Source organism: Desmodus rotundus, chromosome 10 (genome assembly GCF_022682495.2).
Source record: "Desmodus rotundus isolate HL8 chromosome 10, HLdesRot8A.1, whole genome shotgun sequence".
Classification (NCBI taxonomy): Eukaryota; Metazoa; Chordata; class Mammalia; order Chiroptera; family Phyllostomidae; genus Desmodus; species Desmodus rotundus.
Window position 1 is genome coordinate 29,439,581 of NC_071396.1, and position 22,927 is coordinate 29,462,507.

Below are 22,927 nucleotides of genomic sequence, written 5' to 3' on the forward strand. Positions count from 1 at the left end.
GACCCAGCAGAACCAGTCCTGTGAGGATGCCCTTCCTTGCTCTCTGCGCCTCCGGCTGCCTTGCTGGGCGGCGCCACCTAGCGTCGGCCGGGCACGGTGCGGAGCTTGCGCAACTCCTTTTGTCTGGGTTTAGGAAATCACCGGCGTCTTGTGACATTTTTTGCAGAAAACCGGAGAGTTCTTCTCAGCAACATCCTTGAGGTGTACCACTCCCGGCCCCTCTGAAAGGGCCCCTGAGTGAGCCTCTTGCATCCTGGCCCCCAGCCCTGGCTGTGCCCAGAGGCCCCAACCATTGATCCCAGCCGGCCTGATACCATGGACAGCAGCCAGGACTGAGCCGCCGCTGAGCCCTTCTACTGCCCCACCCCTGTCCTCCCGGACATCTCTGCAAGTATTGGTCTCATTCAAAAACTCATGGGAAAAACTCATTCATGGGAAGCCATGAAGGGACCGGAAACAGTATACTGAGAACTGCTGCTCTTGGAACAGGTGTGCCAGGTCGTGGCGGTGTTATAGTTAATATTCCAACAAGCCTGGGCAGCAGCTACCATTATCCAATTTTGTGAAAGGGGACAGTGAGGTTCAGAGAGGTTAAGTATTTCTCCGAAGGTCACACAGCCACTCCGGAAAGAACCACATTTCAAACTCATCCTGGCTGTTTCTTTTCAATCCAACAGCAGTTTTCAGAAGTCCAACTTGCCCCTCTTGGCTCCCCCCTTCACATCTTGTCTGCTCTCCCGGGAAGCTTATAAACCGTCATCACTCTGCTATAGATGCCACATGTCCCGTGGTTGGAAGGGACTCCAGTTGGCCTCTACAGACTGAGCCTAGTCACCCACCCAGCTGTCCTGAGTCTCCTGGGAGGCCCCCTCCAATCGCGGCTACGTGCTGATGCTCTCTATGAGCCCTGTGGCCTGGGCTCTTTGCTTGTGGGAAAAAGACAAGTCCTCTGGGATCTGAGTTGCTTTGGTTCCTTATCTCCATTCTCCCAGGGAGTGATGCTTGTAGTGCAGCAAGTAGAAAAAGTAACATTCGGACCAGGGAGGGCCCTTGAACTTCACTTAGACCTGGTGCTGTCGGATAATGCGGGGGGTGGAGAGAGTGTTAGGGGCTAGTCCAGTGTGATTTAGTGGTGAGGATGGCAGAGCCAGTGTGCACTGCCGTGTCCTCTGCTGTCCCCCACGGGGAGAGGGGCACAGGGAGTGTACAATACAAGACATGATTGTAGGAAGGTGTGGGTTTGTGGTTGGCAGGGGCGTGGAAAGATATTCACAGACAGAAATGAAATTAGAGGGGCCTACGGAATGCACAGGTATGTACAGGTGCTTTTCTATGGGCTGAACTGTATCCCAGCAAATTCGTACAGGAAATCCCAACAAGCTCCTTAGGATGTGACCTTATGCGGAGTTGGGGTCTTCCTAGAGGTGAACATGGAAGAATGAAATCACCAAGGCGGGTCTGAGTTCAGTATGACTGGTGGTACAAGAAGAGGGGTGTTGCAGGCAGACATGATGCAGGGGAGCACCATGCGGCGGCGAAAGCAGAGATCGGAGTGGTGGTGCTGCGGGAAGCTGAGGACGCCAAAGGTGGCCAGTGACCACCAGAAGCCGGGAGAGCGGCCCGGGACAGACCCCGTCTCACAGCCCCAGAAGCCACCAAGCCGGCAGGCACCCTGATCTCAGACTTCCGGCCTCCAGAACCGTGAGATGCTAAATGTCTGTGGTTTAAGCCCCAGTCTGTGGTGCTTGGTGACAGCCACCCTAGGGCACTCACACCCACTCCACTGTGCTCTCAGAGTTGCTGAAGACAGGGGCAAGTTCATGTGCGAGGGGCCTTGCTCAGATGATCATGTCCTCGGCTGGTGAGGGGCTGTGCTATGCATCTGCCCTGACGATTGCCATCTCGGCCCCCATAAGTCCACATTGCTCCCACCAGAAATCTCTGTGACGTGACTATTAGGAAAGTTAAATTCTTGTCTCCCAAGCCCACGCGAATGGAAGAGGAATACCTACATTTGCGGCGTCAGGACTAAGGAGAAGCAGTGAGACACCTGAGATGTGAAATTTAAGGAGGCCCCTGCTCCCAGGCTCTGGCACTGTTCTCAGACTCCATGCGCCCTTAAACTGCATCCCCTCCACGCCTCTTCCACCTTCCCCGGTGCAGACGCCACACACCTGTCCTCGGAGCTGGAGAGAAGGAAGCAGACCTGGAGGACATCCAGGAACTGACACATGGTTGCTTGAGCTGCTGTCGTGAAGCCTGGTGAGGACAGAACAGGGTCTAGTGGACAACGCCTTCACTGCCCTGGGGTTTCTCCTTCCCCACAGCTGCTGGGGATCGGTGCCACGATTGCCATTGTTAACAATGCTCCAGTGACAGTTCTGGGAGAACTCAGGGAGAGCGCAGCCGCCATCACGGTCAGGGCCGTCTTCGGACGTGACTTAAATCCTCTTTAAAAACAGTCTGTTCTTAAGGATCGTCCAAACTCTGTGGCTGAGGATGTCCTCGTGACAGATGTGACTTGGACTGGTGTCCTCGGCAAGTTGAAGGACCGGGGAAGCCAGGGTCCTCTCATCAGGACCTCACTGTCCCTCCACCCAACAGTAGGGACACATAGGCACATGTTGGGACGAGGGAGAAAGAGGATCCGATTATTCCTCAAGGAGCTCACAGCCTCTTAAAGACAGGCTCGGAGCCAGGCAATTACAACAAATTATGACTTCGCTGCGACAGAGGCGGCATGGTACGTTGTGGGAATACGCGGGTGCAGGGTTTAATTGGGGCTTAGGAGAGGAAGGGGAGCCAGCTTTCAGGAGGAACTGATGCTTTGGTGAACCTGCAAGAAAGAGAATGAGGTTCTTAGCCAGGTGATACATTCGATAGTAGGTTGGCCATCGGTCCTCATCTGAGCAGAGAATCCTGGGGAGAAGCAGAAAAAGGAATTCCAGATTTGTAGATTCCTGGCGTGGCACCTGTCTTGCTGGGCATAGCGGGAGAACTAGGCTTGGCCCTTCAGAATAGTCGCTTTTAGAAGACAGTGACTTGACCACAGTGGGTGTTGGGACAACATCAAAATGGTCACCTCTGTGGGCTGGGGAGTGCTCCCATTAATCAAGGAGGAAGAGTCACCTCTACCTTCTGGTGCCCAAGACACAGGAGTGCAGAGTGGCAGGCTGAGCTATGGATTACTCCTGTGTCTGGTATTCACCTGAACTTTAAAGGGCCCCTGTCCTTCCATTTGAATTATAGTGATAGCAGTGGACCATAGCTGCATGACGGCAGGCTACACAGGGTCAGTATGGGGTGGGGAGAGGGTGGGCAGCGAGGTCCTGCCTGGGGACCTGCAGGGATTGGCACCACGGGCGGGTGCACCTGAAGAATTGAGCTGGGCGGCACTGGGTGCCATGCTACCACAAAATGGGCTCCTGAGATCATATTTCTGGGCACAGTGTACTGGACGAGCCACAGAGTGTGTTTCCCGTGTCTTCACAACCAGTGTTTGCAAGTACTAACAGTTGGGGCAGTTCCACTGGGACAGACGTCTTTGGTATTTCTTACACAGAATTAGTCATGTGGATTCCCTGGGACTCGTGTTTTATATTCTCCTTCTCTCTCTCTCTCTCTCTCTCTCTCTCTCTCTCTCTCTCTGCATACCATCGACAGGATTTGGCTTTTTTTTTTTTTTAAATGTGAGGTGTGCATTAAGAGCAAAGTGGCCCGGCGTCTGCTCAAAATCCAAGCAAGGGCCTGTTCCGGTCAAAATGCTGACAGGATCTAAAAGTCAGCTCTTTGATCAGCGCTCAGCGAGCGGATGGTCCTTCTGTGCTGTGTGAGTGCAGCTTGCAGAATGTTTATTTGGCAGCGGGGAAAAGGTCACCGTTTTAAGGCAGTTCAGAAACCAAATGTTCCCATCGTATGGTAGCTCTCTCACAAAGCACCCCTTGGCTTTGTCGCTGTGGAATCTGTGCCTTTGATGAGCTCAAGCTCTTGTGTGTGTGCGCGCGCGAGAGAGAGAGACAGAGACAGAGACAGAGAGAGAATATGAGAATGCAAATGCAGAGTTGGGGGTTGGAGGTCTGCTAATTGCAGAAGCTGTAGGTCTCCCCAGCAAGAAAACTATTTTTATCCGAAGGTTTAAATAAGAAAAGGAGGTGGCTGCAAGAGAATAACTGAGCGCTAGGTGTAACATATGTAGAAACAGCAGCAGTGAGCCAAGAAACTTGAATCAGGTTGTGTTTTTTTTGCTATCCAGTCCTTTCCTTTAAGCAGCGCTGGGAACAAACCCTCCTCTTTAATTAGCGCCCACAGAAGGTGTCTCTCTACTGCCACCTGTTGTTCAGGAAAATATTAGGGCTCAGATGGGGAGATGGTTCCAAGGAGTCTCTCCCTTCCGTAGGGGCATCCTAAATGGACCTGTCTCGGTCACAGGTGCTGGAGGGGATGTCACTTGCACTACATGACACATCTCGCTCTGAGATGTGCCTTTGGGTTGGGCGTTGTCCTGCAAAGTGAAAAGGCTGCCCCTTCAATTCCCGGTGCCTGGGTTGCAGATTCGATACCTGGTTGGGGCATGTGTGGGAGGCAACCAGTTGATGTTTCTCTCCCTCTTTTTCTCCCTCCCTCCCCCTCTGTAAAAATACACCACGTCTTATTAAAAAAGAAAATGACAAATCTCTTGGAACAGAGCAAGCTTCACCCTTTGTTGCTCATCATTATTGATCTAGAATCTTAGAAAGCTACACTTCCCATTTCACGAGCAGCAATGAGAGTATTTTGGAGGTGGAAATCGCCTCTGCAACAATACCGAGGAAAAATGAAGTGCGCGGAAGGATTCCCAGGTTTGGCTGTCATTAAACACTGCGAGGTGTGTGTACTAATTACAAAGACACGGGAAAGGGCGGAGCCAATCGCTGCCGCAGCTCAGAGCACCAGTCTCTCAAGTTAACCCAATCGGCTCACTGTATATGTGATACTTACTTTTGCTGCTCTCGGGCATAGTCGTTGTGTCTAGTTTTGTTCATTACCGCCTCAGATCGGGTTTCTTTGGTTAACATCTGTTAGGGCGAAGGTCGTCCTCTTAATTGGTACCATCTGGAAAGGAGATGGAGCTCGCAGAGGATGTTCTCAAGGAGTTGAAGGCCCAGCCCTTGCACAGCTTGCAAAAACGCTGGGCTTTATTTGCTCAGCTAGCGTTAAAGCTATAGTTCCGACAGTGTAATTGGAAGGTAAGAGGTGCACGGTTTCACGTACCAGTGAGGTATGTGTGTGTGCGCGTGCAGGTGCGTGCACGTGTGCGCACATTGACGTTCAGGGGTGTGGGCAGCCTCTTTCCAGCGATTTCCCCCCCTTCTCTCCACACCCTGCGTCTTACCCCCGTGCTGCTCCAACTCCCCCTTCCTCTGGCTCTGGTTTCCATAGCGGGGGAGGCAGGCCCTCCTCCCTGGCACGCAAAGGCCTTTCTGCGCTCAGAGCCACAACGTGGCAGGCGGCGCTAGCGAGTCTGCGCCTTCGATGTCTGCTGATGTCGTCAGAGAGCTCGGGACTAAGTACCGTTTTGTGCCACTGAAAACCAGAACAAGAGTGCTGGCATTAAAAGTAAAAGCCGAGGAGAACTGAGTTGGAACACAGTGCACTTGCCGCCTCTTTCTGTCGTTCGCAGCCTGGAGATGAGTCAGGATGCGGTCTGCCACCGCGCAGACCCCGCCCAGCCCTTTGCAGGAAGCAGAAATCCGAGCGGGGTCTTCGCACTAGCTTCCAGGTGGGTCTGCGTTATGGAAGCGCTTCTGACCTTCGAGTTCTGTTCCATTCAGTTCTTGCCATCTTGTTCCTGCTGGGAAGGTGGTGAGTATGTGTGTTTGTGGAATAAACTTCAAAAATTAAAAAAAAATTATTTCAATTACACTTCACATCGTACAATATTATATAGTTCAGGTGTTTAGACAGTGATTAGACACTTATATAACTTAACAAGTCATCGCCCAAACAGACCCAGCACCCACCTGGCACCATACGCCGTTGTTACAATATTACTGACTGTATTCCCTGTGCTGTACTTTACACAGGGGTGCTGGGGTGGGGGAAGCCCCCCTCTTTCTCTGCAGCTGTCTGTGCTTACAGTACGCTGGAGAGCCCCAGCTGAAACGGAAACTCACCTTTCCAAGCTCCCCGTTCGTTTGGACGAAGAGAGTGAAGTGCTTAGCTCTGCGGCAGAAGTGCAGCCATCACACCTAGCATCTCCGCACTCTTGTCTTCGTGCAGCGAAGCCACGCTGTCCCCATAGACAGTCACTCCCCGCTCCCCGCTTCCCCAGCTCCTGCCATCCACCACCCTACTTCCCGTCGCTGAACTTGACAACTGGCGGGACTCTTCGGGGTGGAGCCACCACAGTATTTGTTCCTTCTGACTGGCGTTTCACTTAGCATAATGTCCCCAAGGTTCACTCATGTGGTGGCCGGTGCCTGGATTTCCTTGCTTTTTAAGGGCAGTGCTGCGCTGTATGTATGGGGCACATATGTTTAGCCACGTATTTGTCAATGGGCACTTGGGTTGCTCCCACCTTTTGGCTACTGTGAATTCGCTGCTGTGAACCTGAGTGTATGACTTGAGTCCCTGTTTTCAGCTCTACTGGCTATAAGCCCCAGTTCAAACTTCTGTGCCTCCCCGCTTTCTGTTCCTGGTATTCTCTCTGCCTGGAACGCTCCTCCCGCCTCTGACGATCCCCTCAGCCCTGTGCGTGCTCCCGGGCTGCTTTGGAAGTCTGCTCTTTGGCACGCCTCCCCGGGAGTCTGCCGCAGAAAGCAGTCTCCCTACCAGGTGCCCCTCAACACTCTGCACACAGGGTGGGCATGGGGAGAGGGGTGCCACAGGGAGCTTGCCGATGACGGCCTTCAGGAGCACAGACCCGGCCCTGCACCTGGCGTCAGCAGGACACGATGCTGGGGACCAGGTGTCTCCCTGTGAAGACAGGACAGGTTGGTGTAGAAGACACAGGACAGGTGTCGTGTCTTGCTCAGGGACCTTGATGTTCACACACCACACAGCTAGTTTTACTCTCATAATTTTATATCCTCTTCCTTGGACGGCACCCCCGAATGGGGTCAGCCTCAGGACCTCGGCCAGGGCCAAGCCCAATCACAACTTTTGAATGTGCCTGTTTCCCTAGCACAGCCGCAGGGCTGGTTTCTGCCCAGGGAGCTCTGTGCTCAAATGTTTGGACCTGACGGGAAACAACACAGTCATATGGTTTCCTGGGAGAGAAGGTTTGTCTCTGCTGCAGGAATGTAACCTCCCAGCTCAGCTCTGCGGGCCCCAGGCTGGCAGGCAGGCTGCCGCTCGACACCCTTTGAAGTTTACAGGCCCAGAAACCCCTCTCAGAACTCTCTGACGCCTTCATGAGCCTGTCGGGGTGGGGAAAGCAGGCAGGTGAGAGCTACCACCTGCCCACCTCCACCAAGACGTGCAGGGTTCAAGTTCAAGGGCACCTGTCAGGGAGCAGGTGCTGCAGGGTGCTGCCCTGAGTCACCAGGCCCACCCCCACTCTCACAAAGAGTAGATGCAGGGATGGCAAAACAGTGCTGTTACTGCATCCTCGGGGGCCTTTCCCCTCATACAGATGGGGACCCGAGGCTCAGGAAGGGAAGCAAGGGGGTATGGGGACAGGTGACGGGGGGACACACACAGCCAGGTCACCCACCCACCTCCACGGGTCTTCTCTATGCTGTCACTTCTTGGGACTTGTTGGTTAAGTCCCAACACCGACAGTTTTTAATTTTTTTTCGATAATCTATTGGTTCAGAGCCTCGTGGTAAAAGTTACCTACAGGAATGTTTCATGCAATATTTTTCCATCATACTGAAAAATTAGAAATACTGTAAAAATCTCAAATCAGCCAAGTACATGAAACACGGTCATTAAAATAATGATGGGAAAAATTGCTAAATGACAAGGCAGAGGACATTTGTGGAATCGTTAGTTTCTTGTTAGTTATAACAGTTTGCAAATAATTATGCCTAGTTCAATCCTAGTTTTGTAAATCTCGTATATAAAAAGAACAGTGGAAACGTATACTCCAAAAATGTTAATGAGGTTATCTTTTAAACGGGGTGGAATACTTGGTATTATTTTCTTCTTTGTGTTTTTTTACTTTCTTCATAATAATGGACATGGGGTAAGTTGTATTGCGTAATCACAGAAAATAAATGCTCGGCCCGCCGATTGGATGGGAGTACCGTATGTCGGCATAGCTTGGCCATTTGAACGCTGCCGGACTTAAGCGCGACTTTTCAGTGTGTATCAGTTGAGAGACTGAATGTACAAACCATGGCTGCACCACAGATAAAAACAGAAGTCTGATCCGCGACCTGCAGGAAACAGCGAGCCCAGGTGGCCAGGACTTGCTCCATAACTGACACCTTCCCAAATTCTTACCCCTGTTTGCAATTTGGGACCAAGTGGAGAAAACCAAATAGGACCCCCTAACTGATGACATAGGACGCCCCCTTCCAGGTAGCCCATCCCCAGCTTCGCCCAAACAGCATCCAATCAGGACATACCTGAAGCCTCTGCCTATGAAGCTTTGCCACGGACCTGCTCACCTTTTTTCGTTGCTTCTCTGCCAAGTGCACGTGGCGGTGGCTGGCACCCTGGCTCTAGCCAGCTCAGCCTACACAGGCACTGCTGGTCCCCGCTGGGTGATCTTTGTTTATTTCCACACGCCACCTAGTCCTCTGGGAAGCCATGTGCATTTAAAAATGATTCACTATGCACGCAGCACTGTGTTATCCCTGGTATGAAAAATTCAGGTCCTCATCATTGAGACACATTCAATCTCGCGCCAAGAACTAAGTCCAAATGGCCCAAAAGTATTTGGAGAGATTAGGGTCCAACTCACGTGAATGAAATAAACATCGAGCTTGAAATTATTACTGTGCTAAGATTTCCTAATGACAAGAAAAAAGTAGCATCAGGGGGAATCACTGTGTTTAAGCAGATCTCTCGGGTCTAAACATTCCCAAACTATTTGCTAAGTCTCATTACCACGTCCCGCTGGTATTCAATCCAGTTTGCAGAAAAAATAATAAAAGCTGGATTCGCTGGCAAATGAGCTGAAAACAAGAAAGCCTGTGAAGGATTTGATCTTGAACCGCATGCTCGCAGCTGGGCTGTGAGCTGTCCAACTGAGATTGTGTACTGTGTGAGTGAGCAGGCGGCAGCCCCTTGGATGGGTCACACTTCATTATAGACGAGGGGGACTGAGTGTATCAGGCCGTGTTCCTGGGAGAGAGAGTCAGGCGAATTTCAGAAACCTTGGCGGAAGAGAACACTGAACAAGTTGGAAGAATGTGTTGAAATCCTGCAGGAAGATGGAGATACCGTGTGGATGCCAATGAGGTCTTCCAGTCACCTGGCAGGTTTCCCGAAGACGAGTGCAGTGACATACCCCGGTGTGAGGAAAACGAGGAAAATCTCGTTCCTGTACTTGTGTAGGTGGGGCGAGGAGACGGGAGAAACTCCACAAGCCCAAGCCGTTAGAAGGGAATGATGCTTCTGTTCGAAGGCCCAGCTATTGGCTCGTTTGTCAGAAACCAGGTAGTTCAGGTCCCACTTACCTCATTCATGCAGACGGCCACTTTGCATAGGGCGGGTCCATCATGCGTGTGGCAGAAACGTGTGAATTCAGGACAACGGTCTGATGGTCAAGTGGGACCGAACAAAATCAGGACGGTTTTCCCACGTGTAAGCGGACTGAGAGGGTTGGCCAAGTAGAACTTTTAGGTGGGCAGTGTGTTCATTACAAGCGAGCACGGCATGGGTTTGCTGTACACTTGAATAAATGCTTCCGAGTTCAGAATCTGGGGAAAACAGCCATACTTGTGTGACCCTGGCATTCAAGGCCAGTGGTGACTTATTTTTCCCCACCACATTGAGTGTATGACAAAGCTGAATGTCTTAGCTGAGTCCCTGAAAGGCTCAAGCCACCGAGTAGTCCAGGAGGAGAGAAGCAGGCCGTATCACCACAGACAGCGGGCACTGGGCACCCCTGTCCTTGCACCCCGGACCAGAAGGGCTCCAGTAGAGGTGGGCTCAGTTCCATGGGTAAGTGGTGAGAGGTCCTCATGGGGTCATTGAAAGCCCCACTTTACCTGTGATAAGGTGCCTACCCGACCCATCCCCTCTGGCGGCTCCCCATGCTTCTGTCGGCCCCTGCAGTGTCTGCTTTCGGGGGCAGGACTGTGGGGGCCAACGCCAGCCCATTGCTGCTTAGCATCCAGGATTTTGGTTTGCCAGGCTGTGCCGCGTTTGAAGCGAGCGAGTGCAGGGTGTGTCAGACAGGAACGGGGAAGAGGTGTCTTGGGTGTTTTACTCCCAGGAGCCCCTGTAGCGAGGCTTACTCGGCGGTTCTCACTTGAACCGTTGTGCTGTTGTAGCCTGTGTGGGTGAGTAGGGGCCACCCAGGGTAGGCAGGTTTGGGGAGGGCTGGAGGAAAAGGTCCCACTGCTCAGCTGAAGAAGACTGGTCCAGTCTGAGGGGCTGCAATGGGGAAGGTGGGGTCCCGGTCAAGGGCACCAGAGGGGACAGCATGATGGCAGAAGGGGAGTTTGTGGAAGGCAGGTGCACAGTGAAGAGCTCACCAGGCCCGCCTATCGCCTGCCTCATCCCATCAGCCCCTCTGACAGTGGACGCCGAAATTCCCCAGCTTCCTGGTTCGAGGAAGAAAACAACATCTTTTCCATCGTTCTCCCTACTCAGAAACTTTCTCTTCCCCAGCTTTCCTAATGCCTGCCAACCACACCATTCTTCGCAGCTCTGCCAGAGGAACAAAGAAATACCTGGATAATGAAGACTAGAGGCAGCCACTGGGAGAGGGCCCGGTGGGGATGCCTCTCCGGGGGCTGGTGAAGGCGAAGCTGGGTCTATTGATTTTCAAGTGGAATTAGGTGGGGAAGATCGTGTTTCAAAGTTGGCTGAAAAAATGAACTCGTCCTTCCTAAGGTCTAATTAAGACCCTCTGTCAGAAATCATAAAAAGAACCGTGTGTAATTTCACTAGGGACGATGGAAACCATCGGCCCCTTTTGCATCTAATAGGATGTCATGATTCAGAGAAGTTGCCTTTTTTTTTTTTTAAGCTGAGGCTGGAAAGTAAAAAACAAGCTCTTTTCATTAGACTATATCGGAGTGACCCTCCTGGTCTTCTGTCTGTAACATATTTGGAGAGAAATTCATGGATCAATATGGTTTCGGAGACAAGAGGTTACATATCAAGGTGATGAGATTCAGGTCCACTCCCGCAGTGGCATCATTAACGGCTGTTACTTGCTGATCAGCCGCCGTATACCTTTTTGGTTTCCAGTGTAGAAAAGTGACAAAAAAAAAAAGAATATTCAGAAAGACTTCTGTGCTACATAAACTGTTGCCTCGTTTTCCCACTGCCCCCCAAGTGGAAGAAAACCGCACCCACAGACGGGACCCGACCACATGTGGATGCAATGTGGGTTCGGGAAGGCTTGCCGATAGAAAGCAGACGTGTAATCTGTTCCACATGGACCGTCATCTGGGCGTTTGAAATGTCCTGCCGTACACAGTGTTCCCTTGTCCCTAGGAGGTCAGGCGGGGCTGAGTGCAGATGAAAGGCTATGCTCATATCGTGAAGCAGAGTATAACATGAGTGGTAACCTCCTAAGCTCTCCCCCACCCTCTTTTTTATTTTTTTTTTTATTATCAGGTGCTGTTAACTACCTGCCTTCCGATTGCAGCACAGCTAACAACTTCAATGTTTTGCCCATGTTGTGACCCTCATCATCTCTTCCATGACTCTTTTTCTTTCTCCCTTTTGCTTAAAAAACTGGGTGAGAAATTGAGAATCCAGGGGAATTTTGGAATCCCATGGGCCACCCCACCTTACTGTAGATACATCAGAAAAGTGCGCTGTGCGAAGCTATGGAGCCGCACAGCTTGGCAGGTAGCCGATGGGCCAGGGGTGGAGCCCGGGGACCGGCAGATTGGGTAGTTTGCATGTTGCCTTTCAGTAAATAGCTGTCTTCTCTGTCATGCTTTTGTTCCAGGAGAGGACTGAGTTCTTCAGCTTGTCCTGATAACCAGGATCGGCATACAGATCTAACTGCTTGATTATGTAGGTTTCTTTTTCCTTCTTTCTTCCTTTCTTCCTTTCTTCCTTCCTTCCTTCCTTTCTTTCTTTCTTTCTTTCTTTCTTTCTTTCTTTCTTTCTTTCTTTCTTTCTTTCTTTCTTTCTTTCTTTCAATTTTTATTCATTCACTCATGTAGATGATGTTTATTTTTCTAAACCTTTTACACTTGACATAAAGAAGACCAGAAGCAGGCAAATATGTAAAGAAGTGAAATTCCTTATTTCTCTACCACGTTCCCTTTCCCAGAGGTATTACTTAGGAGACCATAGTGTATATAGCCTTTCGGACATTTGTGATGCCTAAAAATATATTATAGTTCAAAATATAGTATATATGCATTTTCTTGTTAAAAATGGGAGCATATTATACGTATTTTTTGTAACTTTTTAACTTTTTCCAGATAACAATATCATGGGCATTTTCCCATACCTTCTGTATCTAACGTGTTTTTGCAGTATTGAGTGCCTGCGTGTTTTATACGTTTCTGTGTATGTGGTGATCCATGGTTTGCATGGGATGGATGTTTATACCACTGCTTCTCTGTTGGTGAGCGTGTAACACAGATCCTGCCTTTCATTGTTGAGAATGAGCATCCATCTATGCCCCGTGCCACCCCATCTGCAGGAGGCATTCCTAGAGGGTCAGTTTCTGGGTCCTTCGTCCCATTTGTATTTATTGAGCAACTACTGTGTGCAAGGTGCTGGAAGGCTATAAAATCACGGGGTACCATCTTTGCAGGCAAAGAGATCGTTGCTCCTCTCGTGAAGCTTGTAGTTTAGGTGGCAAGACATTTATCCAAATAACAAATTTCAAGTAGAGAAACCATGATACAATACAGAGAAACATCACGGGGGGATCAAAACACCCTGACTTTATAACCCAGCCTGTGCAAAGTAATGAATGTCTTAGAGATGGGAATCTCAGTGGGAATGCATCGGACACTTCTGAAAAAAACGACTCATCACAGGCAGTGAGAAGGTAGGTATTGGAATGTGGGCATGGAGAAGGTGATCTCATTTAAAGAGGCGCAGAAATGTCCAGAAAGCATGGTTGGTTTTTGAACTTGCAGGAAGTAGCTGTATTTGTGAAGGGGGAACTCTGATGGTTCACTAGATACTATATCAGACAGAAGGAACTTTTGCTTTAAAGATCTTTGCTCAGTGTTTGATGCAAACAAGGATTCCATTGGGACTCAAAGCAAACTCGCCCTAGTTTTTAGCTTCATCCATGCGTGGGCTCAGCTACAGGCCATCTCTTTTTGGATCTGGATCTTCCTTTCTTCCTCCCTTCCTTCCTCCCTTCCTTCCTTCCTTCCTTCCTTCCTTTCCTCTCCCTTCCTTCCTTTTCTTTCTTTCTTTCTTCCAAAAAAGAGAGGGAGGAAAACATCAATGCGAGAGAGAAACATCGATTGGTTGCCTCTTGTAAGCGCCCCAACCAGGACCAAACCTGTAACCCAGGCATGTCCCTCGACTGGGAATTGAACCTGTGACCTTTCACTTTGCGGGGTGATACCCAACCCACTGAGCCATACCAGTCAGGGCAATCTGGACCATTTTGAGAAATTACATATTTGTTATTAGTGCAGCAGCATTAAGAATGAAAAAGTTTTTTTCTTTTTTTAAGTACAATCCCAATACAGTTTTCTGACAGAAGCTTCTAACTTTCAACGGCCTTAAGGTTTTTTTTTTTTTTGAATCTTGCAATAGGGTGCAGGTATATGGGTTTTGAAAATCTATTCAAGTTTAAAATATCCATGTGGAGGTGAAGGTTATAAGCCATGTATTTTAACATCTTTCTCCTTCGGGTGAGAAATTTGGTGGGAAAAAATTCAGATTCTTCTTATTTTGAGTATGGTATTTGGCAAAAATGCCTCCACTAGAATCTTAGAATCCCCCCTTCCCTCATTTAGCTTCCTGTGGTGAAGCGACTCCGCTAATATGTGATAATATGTAACACACACAACCTCAGCTCCCATGTGTAAGTCTCAGCAAGTTCAAAGCACAAGCCTATCAGCACACAGTGGAAACCCACAGGCCAGAGGGAAGGGCACCCCAAACCACACACGGACCCTCAGGCAAAGCAAAGGAATGACTGCGGAACCTTATTACATGGTGATAATTCAAAGCATTTCTTAACGCCTAGAAATAAGAGACAGCCACCAACTAAGTCACTGGCAACTAGCTTCCGCCGAGTCCTACATTGCAAGAGGAAACCCAGAGGCAGAACAGGGGGGGTTATTTGCATGCTAAGGGATGGATGTAAAGTGGCCAGCGCAGCATTTAAATGCTCCACTTGGTCTGTGATGTCTTCATCAGGCAGGCAGGAGGCCCCCCAGGAGCCCGTCAGTCCTGGTTTCCATGGAGCTTGTTCTGGAAGCATCAGGGGCGGAAGCCAGGCAGCGGCCCCTGCAGCCTGTTCCGAGCAGAGATCTCTCATTGCAGCCGGGAGCTGTGTCCCTGCCAGCACCCGGGGCAGGAGAAAAACCGTTTTGTCATTGACAGGTTTCAGAACTGCAAGAAAGGACTGTGTGTAAAAGATGTGCCCACCCCCCTCCCTCCTTTTAAAGTTGTGTGGTTAGAAACTGCCTGTAGTTTTCAAGTGCAGAAAGAATCCTAACAGGGATGAATGAATGTTCCCAGAGAATGACTCTCCAGAAAGGGAGCAGTTCACTTGTTTATTGATGATCAGAAGTATAAAACACGGCGGCACAGTTGGTTTTCAACTAGATTTTAACTATTGTATTGTAGTGAAACATACCCTGGAGTTATTTTTTAAATTGTGGTTTCTTTATTATTAAAAGTAGGAACTGAATCCAGGTGTACGCTCAGGGGTTAGAAGAGCCGGGATCTAATGCCACCTCTGCTACGTACCAAGGTGTAGACTACTTCCCCTGCCCATGCCTCAGTTTCCCCATTTGGAAAATAAGACCCATAATAGAACTTCTCATATAGGTCACTAGGAGTAATAAATGACATGGTTTCTAGAATGTACTTAGCACAGTGCTCAAAAAGTATTAATGACCACAATACTAATAGTAATTCATGTTATGTTTTGAGTATGAATTATGTTAAAGTATTACTTAATATTATGCTCCAGATTAGTAGCCTTTATAGCAGGACAACTAATGGTTATTGTTTGGTTTTTACAAGCTCCACTCTGTCCACAGTGTTTAGGAGGTGAGGCTGAATTTTTACCTGGGCCAGGAGGTAGACACTGTATATACCAGTAGGGCGCTGGTTTCAGAAGTCATTTAATCTGACGCCTTCATCACCCGTCCTCTCTCAGATGGAGTGGGAGTCCTAACCACATTCCACTGTGTGCTCCAGATCTTCAGTCTCCTGTCACCTCTGAAGACAGTTCTGTGTGTCTGCCCCGGGTGAACACGGGCATCCGGCACGGGCTCAGGTAGTCGGATTCCCTTCTTCCACCTCGAAGTGGGAATGCGGACTCTTCTTCAGTTGCAAAACATGGCCTGCAGTCCCCATTGGCTTTGTGGAGCACCAAGACTTTCCTTCTGCATCTGATCGCCTCTGGTTAAGAAATCAGGACTCTAGGAAGGGGGGGGACAGCAGCCAAGCACCAGGCTTGTGATTAGAAACTTAATTCTATTGTTCTTTCTAAGACTGCAAGTTTAGAAAAAAGTAATATCCTAATTAACACTAATTAGTGGATTCCTATTTCTTTTCTTTCTTATAGATGAATGAACCCTTAGGGCTTATAAGGGACTTTAAGTTCATCTGGTCTACCTCCATCACACTGAGTCTCCAGGAGACGCCCTGAATTTATTTATATTCACAGAACTAGTCCAGGGCCAAACGGGAGACTAGAGTCCAAGAATGTTCTTCTTGCCTCCTTGTTTATGAAACATTTTTTCTATGCTCTTCTTCTTGCTATTAAAAAAGGAAATTAATTTGTCTTTATTTGTGTAATCTGATATTTTAGAATTATTTATATGAACTCATGGTTAACTTACTAAAGCATCATGTGAATATTTTTGGAGATCCAGCAGAGTTCTGAGCTTTGCCTAAGGGAAGATGTGGGTCCCACCTTATTTAGCAAATGCTCATTTACGTCACAGGGTAAAACGAGCTGTAAGAGGAGTGTGAAGGAAGGGCCGTGTGTATGTACAGCTAGTGCTGCTTATTCTATTCTTTGTCTTACTTTCTTTTAATTACTTTTTAACCTCCTAGGACTTCCCCGTTCTTTGTTACCTGTGATTCACTTAAAAACATGGCAACTTCCAATTGCCCGGTTAGGGCAGTGGCCGTAATCTGGGCGAACTATTGAAGTCCTCAGAACAGGAGTGTAAACCCTCCACCACTTGGTGGGGGTGTGGGGGGTAAACCTCCACTTGCAAGGAGGACACACTGCTCGTGGGTTGGAGCTAGCTCCGTACGGTGCATAGAGGAGCCCTGTGCCCACTGAGACTGGAGGGCTATTTACCGAGTTTGTGGCTGGAGCAGACGAGTTCAGTCAGTTCCGGGTTCTCCACTGTACTCCTGCGTGGCCTCAGCCTTCCTAGTTTGGACCTGTCGGGAGGTCAGAACCAGCCACACCATCAGCACATCGTGAATGAGTGCCAGCCCATGTGATGGACCCCTCGTGTCAGGAACTCTGGGGGGCATAGAGGGACACATGGATGGGCATGATAGGAAGAGTCTCCCAGAAGGGAGACAGCTATACTGAGAACAAGGTTATAGTCAGCTGCTGATTAGCTAAGGCACGAGGCCCAGGGGCTTGGCTAAACTCATCTGGAGAGAGACTTATGATAAGGACCGTGATAAGGGAATGTCCGATGAGAGAAAAGCTTTTGAACCTGGCCTTGAAAGGCCAACAGTGAGATGAGAACATTTCAGACAGAGGATGAAGAATTAGGGAGCAAAACCTTAATCCACACTAGGGTAGGTAGGTAGGTTGACCAGCTGTCCAGGTTTGCCTGGGTCCTGTGGGATTTCAGTGCTCAAACCAGCAACGTCCCAGAAAAACGGGGACAAGTTGGTCACCCTAGAAGAAGGACAAAATGAAAAGGAGGGTTGTGGCCAGACTGGGCTGGGGGTGTCACAGTCACAGTTCATTGGCAGGTGCTGTTAGTTTAAATAGAGCTGGGGCGGGGAGGGCCCTTCTGGAGCTTGGCTGGCAAGGGAGGCTGAGAACTATTTCTGGGTTAAAAAGGAACAGTCAGCACTGAGCAGACTTAGTGTTAATGTGCTTTGCTCAGTCAGAGCCCAGGGAGGTGCTCACTGGGGAGCTGGGACGAATGACAGCAGGAGCAGGGATGCTCACTGGCCAAGGAGAAGGTCAGGAGGGCTTAGCCTTGGCCTTGAAGTAGGGCAAGTGGAAGGTGGCAAGATGAGGTTCGGGCTGGGGTTTGAGGCAGGTTCAAGTGGGCTCAGAAAATTGTCCACTGCTCGTTAGAAGAGGAAACTCATTCCTGCCAGACAATAATGGGGCACACGGCTGAGCAGGGCCTGAGCAGGTGGTTGTCCGGGGGGGCAGGCCCGGGAGATTGTCAGAAAGAGGAAGGGCTCTGTGAGGCACTGGGCCTGGGAAACATGTTGCACGCTGTCCTCTGTTCGTGGAGATTTACAGTTAGCACCGACTGTGCCAGGTGCGGAGAAGTCCTGCAAAAACGAAACAAAACATGAACCCAAGCCATGTAGCATTCTGACGCCAAAGAACGAAAAGGCCCCTTCGTGTGGAGGAAGGTCGTCAAGGCAGGAAGGCGGACATTCATTAAAGTTTTGTGGAAGGTGGATTTCTTGGAAAGCACTTTAGGATGCTTTAGTATGGACAAAAATGAGTCGTTTTTAAGTGCAAAATCGACCTTATTAAGCATTTTGGGGAGCTTGCTTTAACAGTGATTGCACAAATGTTCAAAACCAGTACCATGGCAGCAAGAGCTGTAGAGAGAGAGGCAGACCCAGGTTCAGATGCACCTCTCACTGTCTGGGAGACAAGCCTCACGGGTTTGTGTGAATGGTTTGATTGGAACTTGGCCCAAAGCCTAGCACACAGCAAGCGAGCACCACATGGAGCTCCTGTCACTATTTTCATTTTACTACGATGCATGGGAAGAGACTAGGTCAAGTCGTCAAAGTCTGGCTCGCCCTTGAGATTTGTAGACTTTCCTGGAGTTGTCCCTCCTTCCTGCCCCGGACAGAATCCATCAAGTTCACCGTCACAGGGTGCTGGCTTTGCTTCTTCTGAATGAGCTGTGAAAAGGCTGAGCTGGCTCACAGCAGAGGCAGAGGCCAGCAATATGCAACCTGTAGTCTGTCGGATGATGCAGCCACAGGCCCAGTGAGGGGCCGGCTTGCGTACCCCCGGGAGGGAAGAGGCTCACGCATATGCCATAGGAGATGCTGGAGAGAGGAGCGAAGCAGCATATGCTGCCAGGCCTTCCTGGCGGGGTGAGGGTGCGGTAAACAACCGCAGAATCCTGGCACAGGCTGGGGCTGGGCCATTGTGGTGGACTCACGCAGCATCCTCCTGGACACACGCCCTTGCTTTCAGCTTTCCATTTGCAATCAAAGAGTGTTCTTCATTTTAGAACAAAAGAACAATAGTAAAACGTGGTCAGCCAGAATGAAAGTGAAGAGTGAGGGAGAGAAGAAGAGGCCCCTTCTGCCCGCCTTCATCCAAACAGGCCACATGCCACTCTGGAGTGCCATGGCCAGCCCTGGACACTGAGCATCGCCTACCCAGTCCCATCCGCTTTCTCTGCCCAGATCCTGCATGGTGCCGGGAGGGTACCGTTCCCCTGGGGGAGCCACATGCTTGTGCAAAGGGAGTACTTGAGAGGCAGGAGGGGCGGGCAGACTTGGTAAGTAGTACAGAGCTGAAGCTCCATCTGTTCTTTTCCTGTCTTGTGAATCCCGCAGTGACAGAACAGTGCGCGTAGAATCAACCAATCAAATGGGGTTGATTTCAAGAGTGAAAGGGTGCTCTGGAGTAATGACACTGGGACAGTGAGCGCACACTGAGTGTCCCGGGCACACCAGAGTGTCACGGCCCCTGCGGCGGTCCGAGCTGGGTGCCCACCACCGAATCCGTAGGTTCTGAGGCCTGACCCTCCGCACCCTGGGATGTGACTTTATATGCAGGTGACAAAGTGAAACCAACCCGGTAGGGTGGCCATGATCCAACCAGACTGGTGTCTTTTCAATGAAGAGGGACTCTGGGGACACAGAGTGACACCCGGGCTAAGCACACAGAGGAAAGCCATGCGAGGACACAGAGAGAAGGCGGCCATCTGCAAGCCAAGGAGAGAGGCCTCAGAAGGAACCAAACCTGCCAACACCTTGATCTTGCACCTGCAGCATCCAGAACCACAAGACAATGTGTTTGTGTTGTTGAAGCCGCCCGGCTTCTGGCTCTCATTTTTCGCGGCTCTAGTAGGTTTACCCAGCCACCTAATTTCCCAACGTTCCTTGTCTGTGAAAATGGAGAGAACCACGCACACCTTTCAGGACTGAATTAGGGGGGCTGTGTGGTGTTTACAACACTGTACTGTGCTGGAAGGTAATGGAGATACACCTTGGAAGGTAGAGGCCTGCGTCAGGCCACGTGCCGGAAGTTCTCGGTTTTACCAACTCCAGGCCTGCACTGGGATCTTAATTATAAAATCAGTAAGTATCCTTCAGTGCCACAAAACCTGTGAAAATGATAGCCTGGAGGGTTTTTTAATTTGGAACTTGAGGAAAAAAACTAAAGGATCAGTCGAGAATAATTAAATCCACTCTCTGGAATGTGAACTAGATATGCAAGTGATGGGAATGCAGTTAACTTCCATGTAGTCCCGCGTCCCTGAGCAGTGAGTGGTGTGCAGTGGCCCCCTGATGGGAAGGCTTTCCTAGGCCAAGGCTGTGGACCCTCTGCTGGGGGCGGGGTCTCCCCTGCTGGATCCTGACTTGCCGGCCTTTGTGGATGTTTTCAGGCCCTGTTGACCGTGGCTTCAAGTTCATCTTGGGGTTAAGCTCGGTGGACTCCCAAGGAAGCCTGCCTGCTCCACACACTGTCCCAGTGGCCAAGGCTGGTTACTGTGGGAGGAGGTGTGGGGGGAGCTTTCCATTTGGACCAGGCTCCATTTTAGCTGGGGACTCTGCCCCCTTAGGACATGTGGCTCTTTCTGTGTAGAACTGACATGGGGTGAACACTGGCAGGCCCAGAATGTCACCATCCTGTCTAGACGGTCCCAGGAGGGTCTGTGGACCATTCATTGAATAGCAATGTCACGAAGAAGGCCCAGTTTCATTCAGTCAACAAACAGTCATGCAGGGCCTACTGTGTGTCAAGAACTCGTTCATTCATTCATTCATTTACCATTTATTCACCATCTTTTTTATGGCGTACCAGGTAATGTTTCTAGGTCCCTGCGATTTGTCAAGGTGCAAAACGAGGCCAGTGGGAGGAAGCAAGATAATGATGGCTAGGAACCGCCAAATCTGATGTGTTAGTGTGAATCAGTGCTGCGGAGAAAATAAAGCAAGGCAAGGAGGCGAGAAGCACCAGGGAGGCACGGGTGAATTGTAAATTTATACATAATCATCTGTGAAGGGCTCTAGGCTTTGAGCAGAGCAGTGATGGGGTGATGGGGTGAGCCTGGTGGAGAGCTGGAGAAAGACCATTCTAAGTGGGGGAGCAGCAAGACCCGGGCTTGTCATGCAGGGACTAACGGGGTCAGAGACACTGGCCGGAGTGAGCTGGCAGGTTACTGCTGGGAAGCGAGGCCAGTGTGGGGGACAGTAGTGGCTGGATCAGGCAGGGCCACAGGTGTGTGGAAGGACTGGTGTCACTCTGTGTGGTCATGCAGGTGGGAGGTGATGGCCCGTGCACAAGCTCTTTTGGTGTCCACCTGTGAGGGCATGAAGTGGGTTGATGGGAGCTCTCCATGGTGCTGATGCTGGAGATGTCGACCATGGCCGTGCTCGTGGGGTTGGGCCGAGTGCAGCAAGACCCAAGATGAACCCTCTCCAGTGTTTGCCTCATACCAGGAACTTCCCCTACCTCTGTCCCCCTAGCCTAGCAATCTTTCAAGATGACACAACTGCTTTCAAGTTATGAGAGGGGCACCAGAGGCCTGGAGGCATTGAGCTGCTGGTCCACAGCTACACAGTGGGCACCGGCAGAGCCGAGTGTCCCTCCCCGCCTGTCTGTCTTCAGATCTGCTGTTTCCCTGCTCCATCCTAAAGCATCTTGCACATTCCGTTTTCATACGGGATCCTTGAGATGCAGCACCTTTGGGTACTTGAACATTTAACGGTTAAAAATAAAAGATTTCCATAAGCCATATCTGCATGTCCTGTGACCTTGTTGCATATGACAGACAGTCCCTTACCCCATGTTCACCAGCATTCGTCCTGAATGCCTGTTGAGAGATGGATCTGGAACTCTGATATCCTTCTAGAAGCAGTCAAGGTCTGGGAAAGTGGCCGCTCCAGCCCCACACCAAACCCACTCAGTCTGAATCGGCATTTGAACACGCTCTCCAGGGGTCCTCTGAAGGCTGGAGGGGTGCTGTCTCTGAGCACGGAGTGCTGGGTGCCGGAGGTGGCCTGTCTGAGCCCGGGCAGACTACGTGACCTCCCTTGCCTCAGTTTTCTTTTCCACACTGGGGACAGGATGAGGGGAGGAGTGTGCAGTGCCCAGCCCAGTGCTGGGTGGGGTGCAGGGGCCACCATGGAAGACCCCACGTGGGCAGCGTCCTCCTGCAGGGCCCCCTGGGAGTCGGAGCCCAGTGCCACTCAGCCTGTGGGATCATGTGGGAGCATGTCCCTGCAGCCGCTCAGGAAACTCGGCCAGCCCTGACTTGCCAGAAGCGGTGGGCTCTGCCACTGTGCCAACCACCTGCCAGGCTCAGCCTGGCTCCCCCCACTGAGCACGCTGCGTCCAAGTGCCAATCAGCTGCAGCAAACCCCAGTGGGCTCCCAACAACAGGTGTCTCATTAAACAGCTCTTCCCCTCCTGGGCTCACCCACCGACAGGCACCAAACCCGCACTCAATCACCACTTAATCACAGCCAAACTCCATTAACAAGTCCTACTAATTACCAACTTCTAACAGCGTCTCCAGTTCGGAGGCAAAATACCTTATTCTTTATCGATGGAAACTGGCTTGTGATCCTTCCAAAGACCCCTAATTAGGTCCTTTAGAAATAGGAACCAGGGGAGGGGGGCAGGGGAAAAGCCGAGAGACCGGGGGCAGGGCCGGGCCTGGAAGTGCACAGCGCCAGGCTGTTTGTTTTAATTTTGTGCCTGCTGGTGGCCCACGAGGGTCCAATTAACTTGCTACAGATGCTTGTATTGGTTCCGTCCTCTTGTCTCATCCTTCCTGTTCTATCTTTCTTTCTTTTTTCTTCTGGGAGGGATGAAGTTGTAGCACAGATTGCAGGCCTGCAGGCATCCAGAGATCAACACCCAGTTGTGTGTGATCGAACCCCCTGTGAACCCCTTTGGAGAATCTCTAATGCAGAGGAGCAGGTGGGGCAGAGGAGCAGGCGGGGAGGGGCTTGGCCTGTGCCCAAGTGGCTGTGACCGGAGCGGGTGCATTTTTGAAAGGGCCAGCAGGTAGGTGTAGGTGGTCTTGGAATGAGAGCAATGGTGGGCTGGTGTCTAATGAAATTGTTATCCCTATTATTATTTATTTCTTTTTAGACAGAGGAGAAGGGAGAGAGAGAGGGAGAGAAACATCAATGTGTGGTTGCTTCTTGTGCACCCCCTACTGGAGACCTGGCTCACAACCCAGGCATGTGCCCTGACTGGGTATCGAACTGGTGAGCC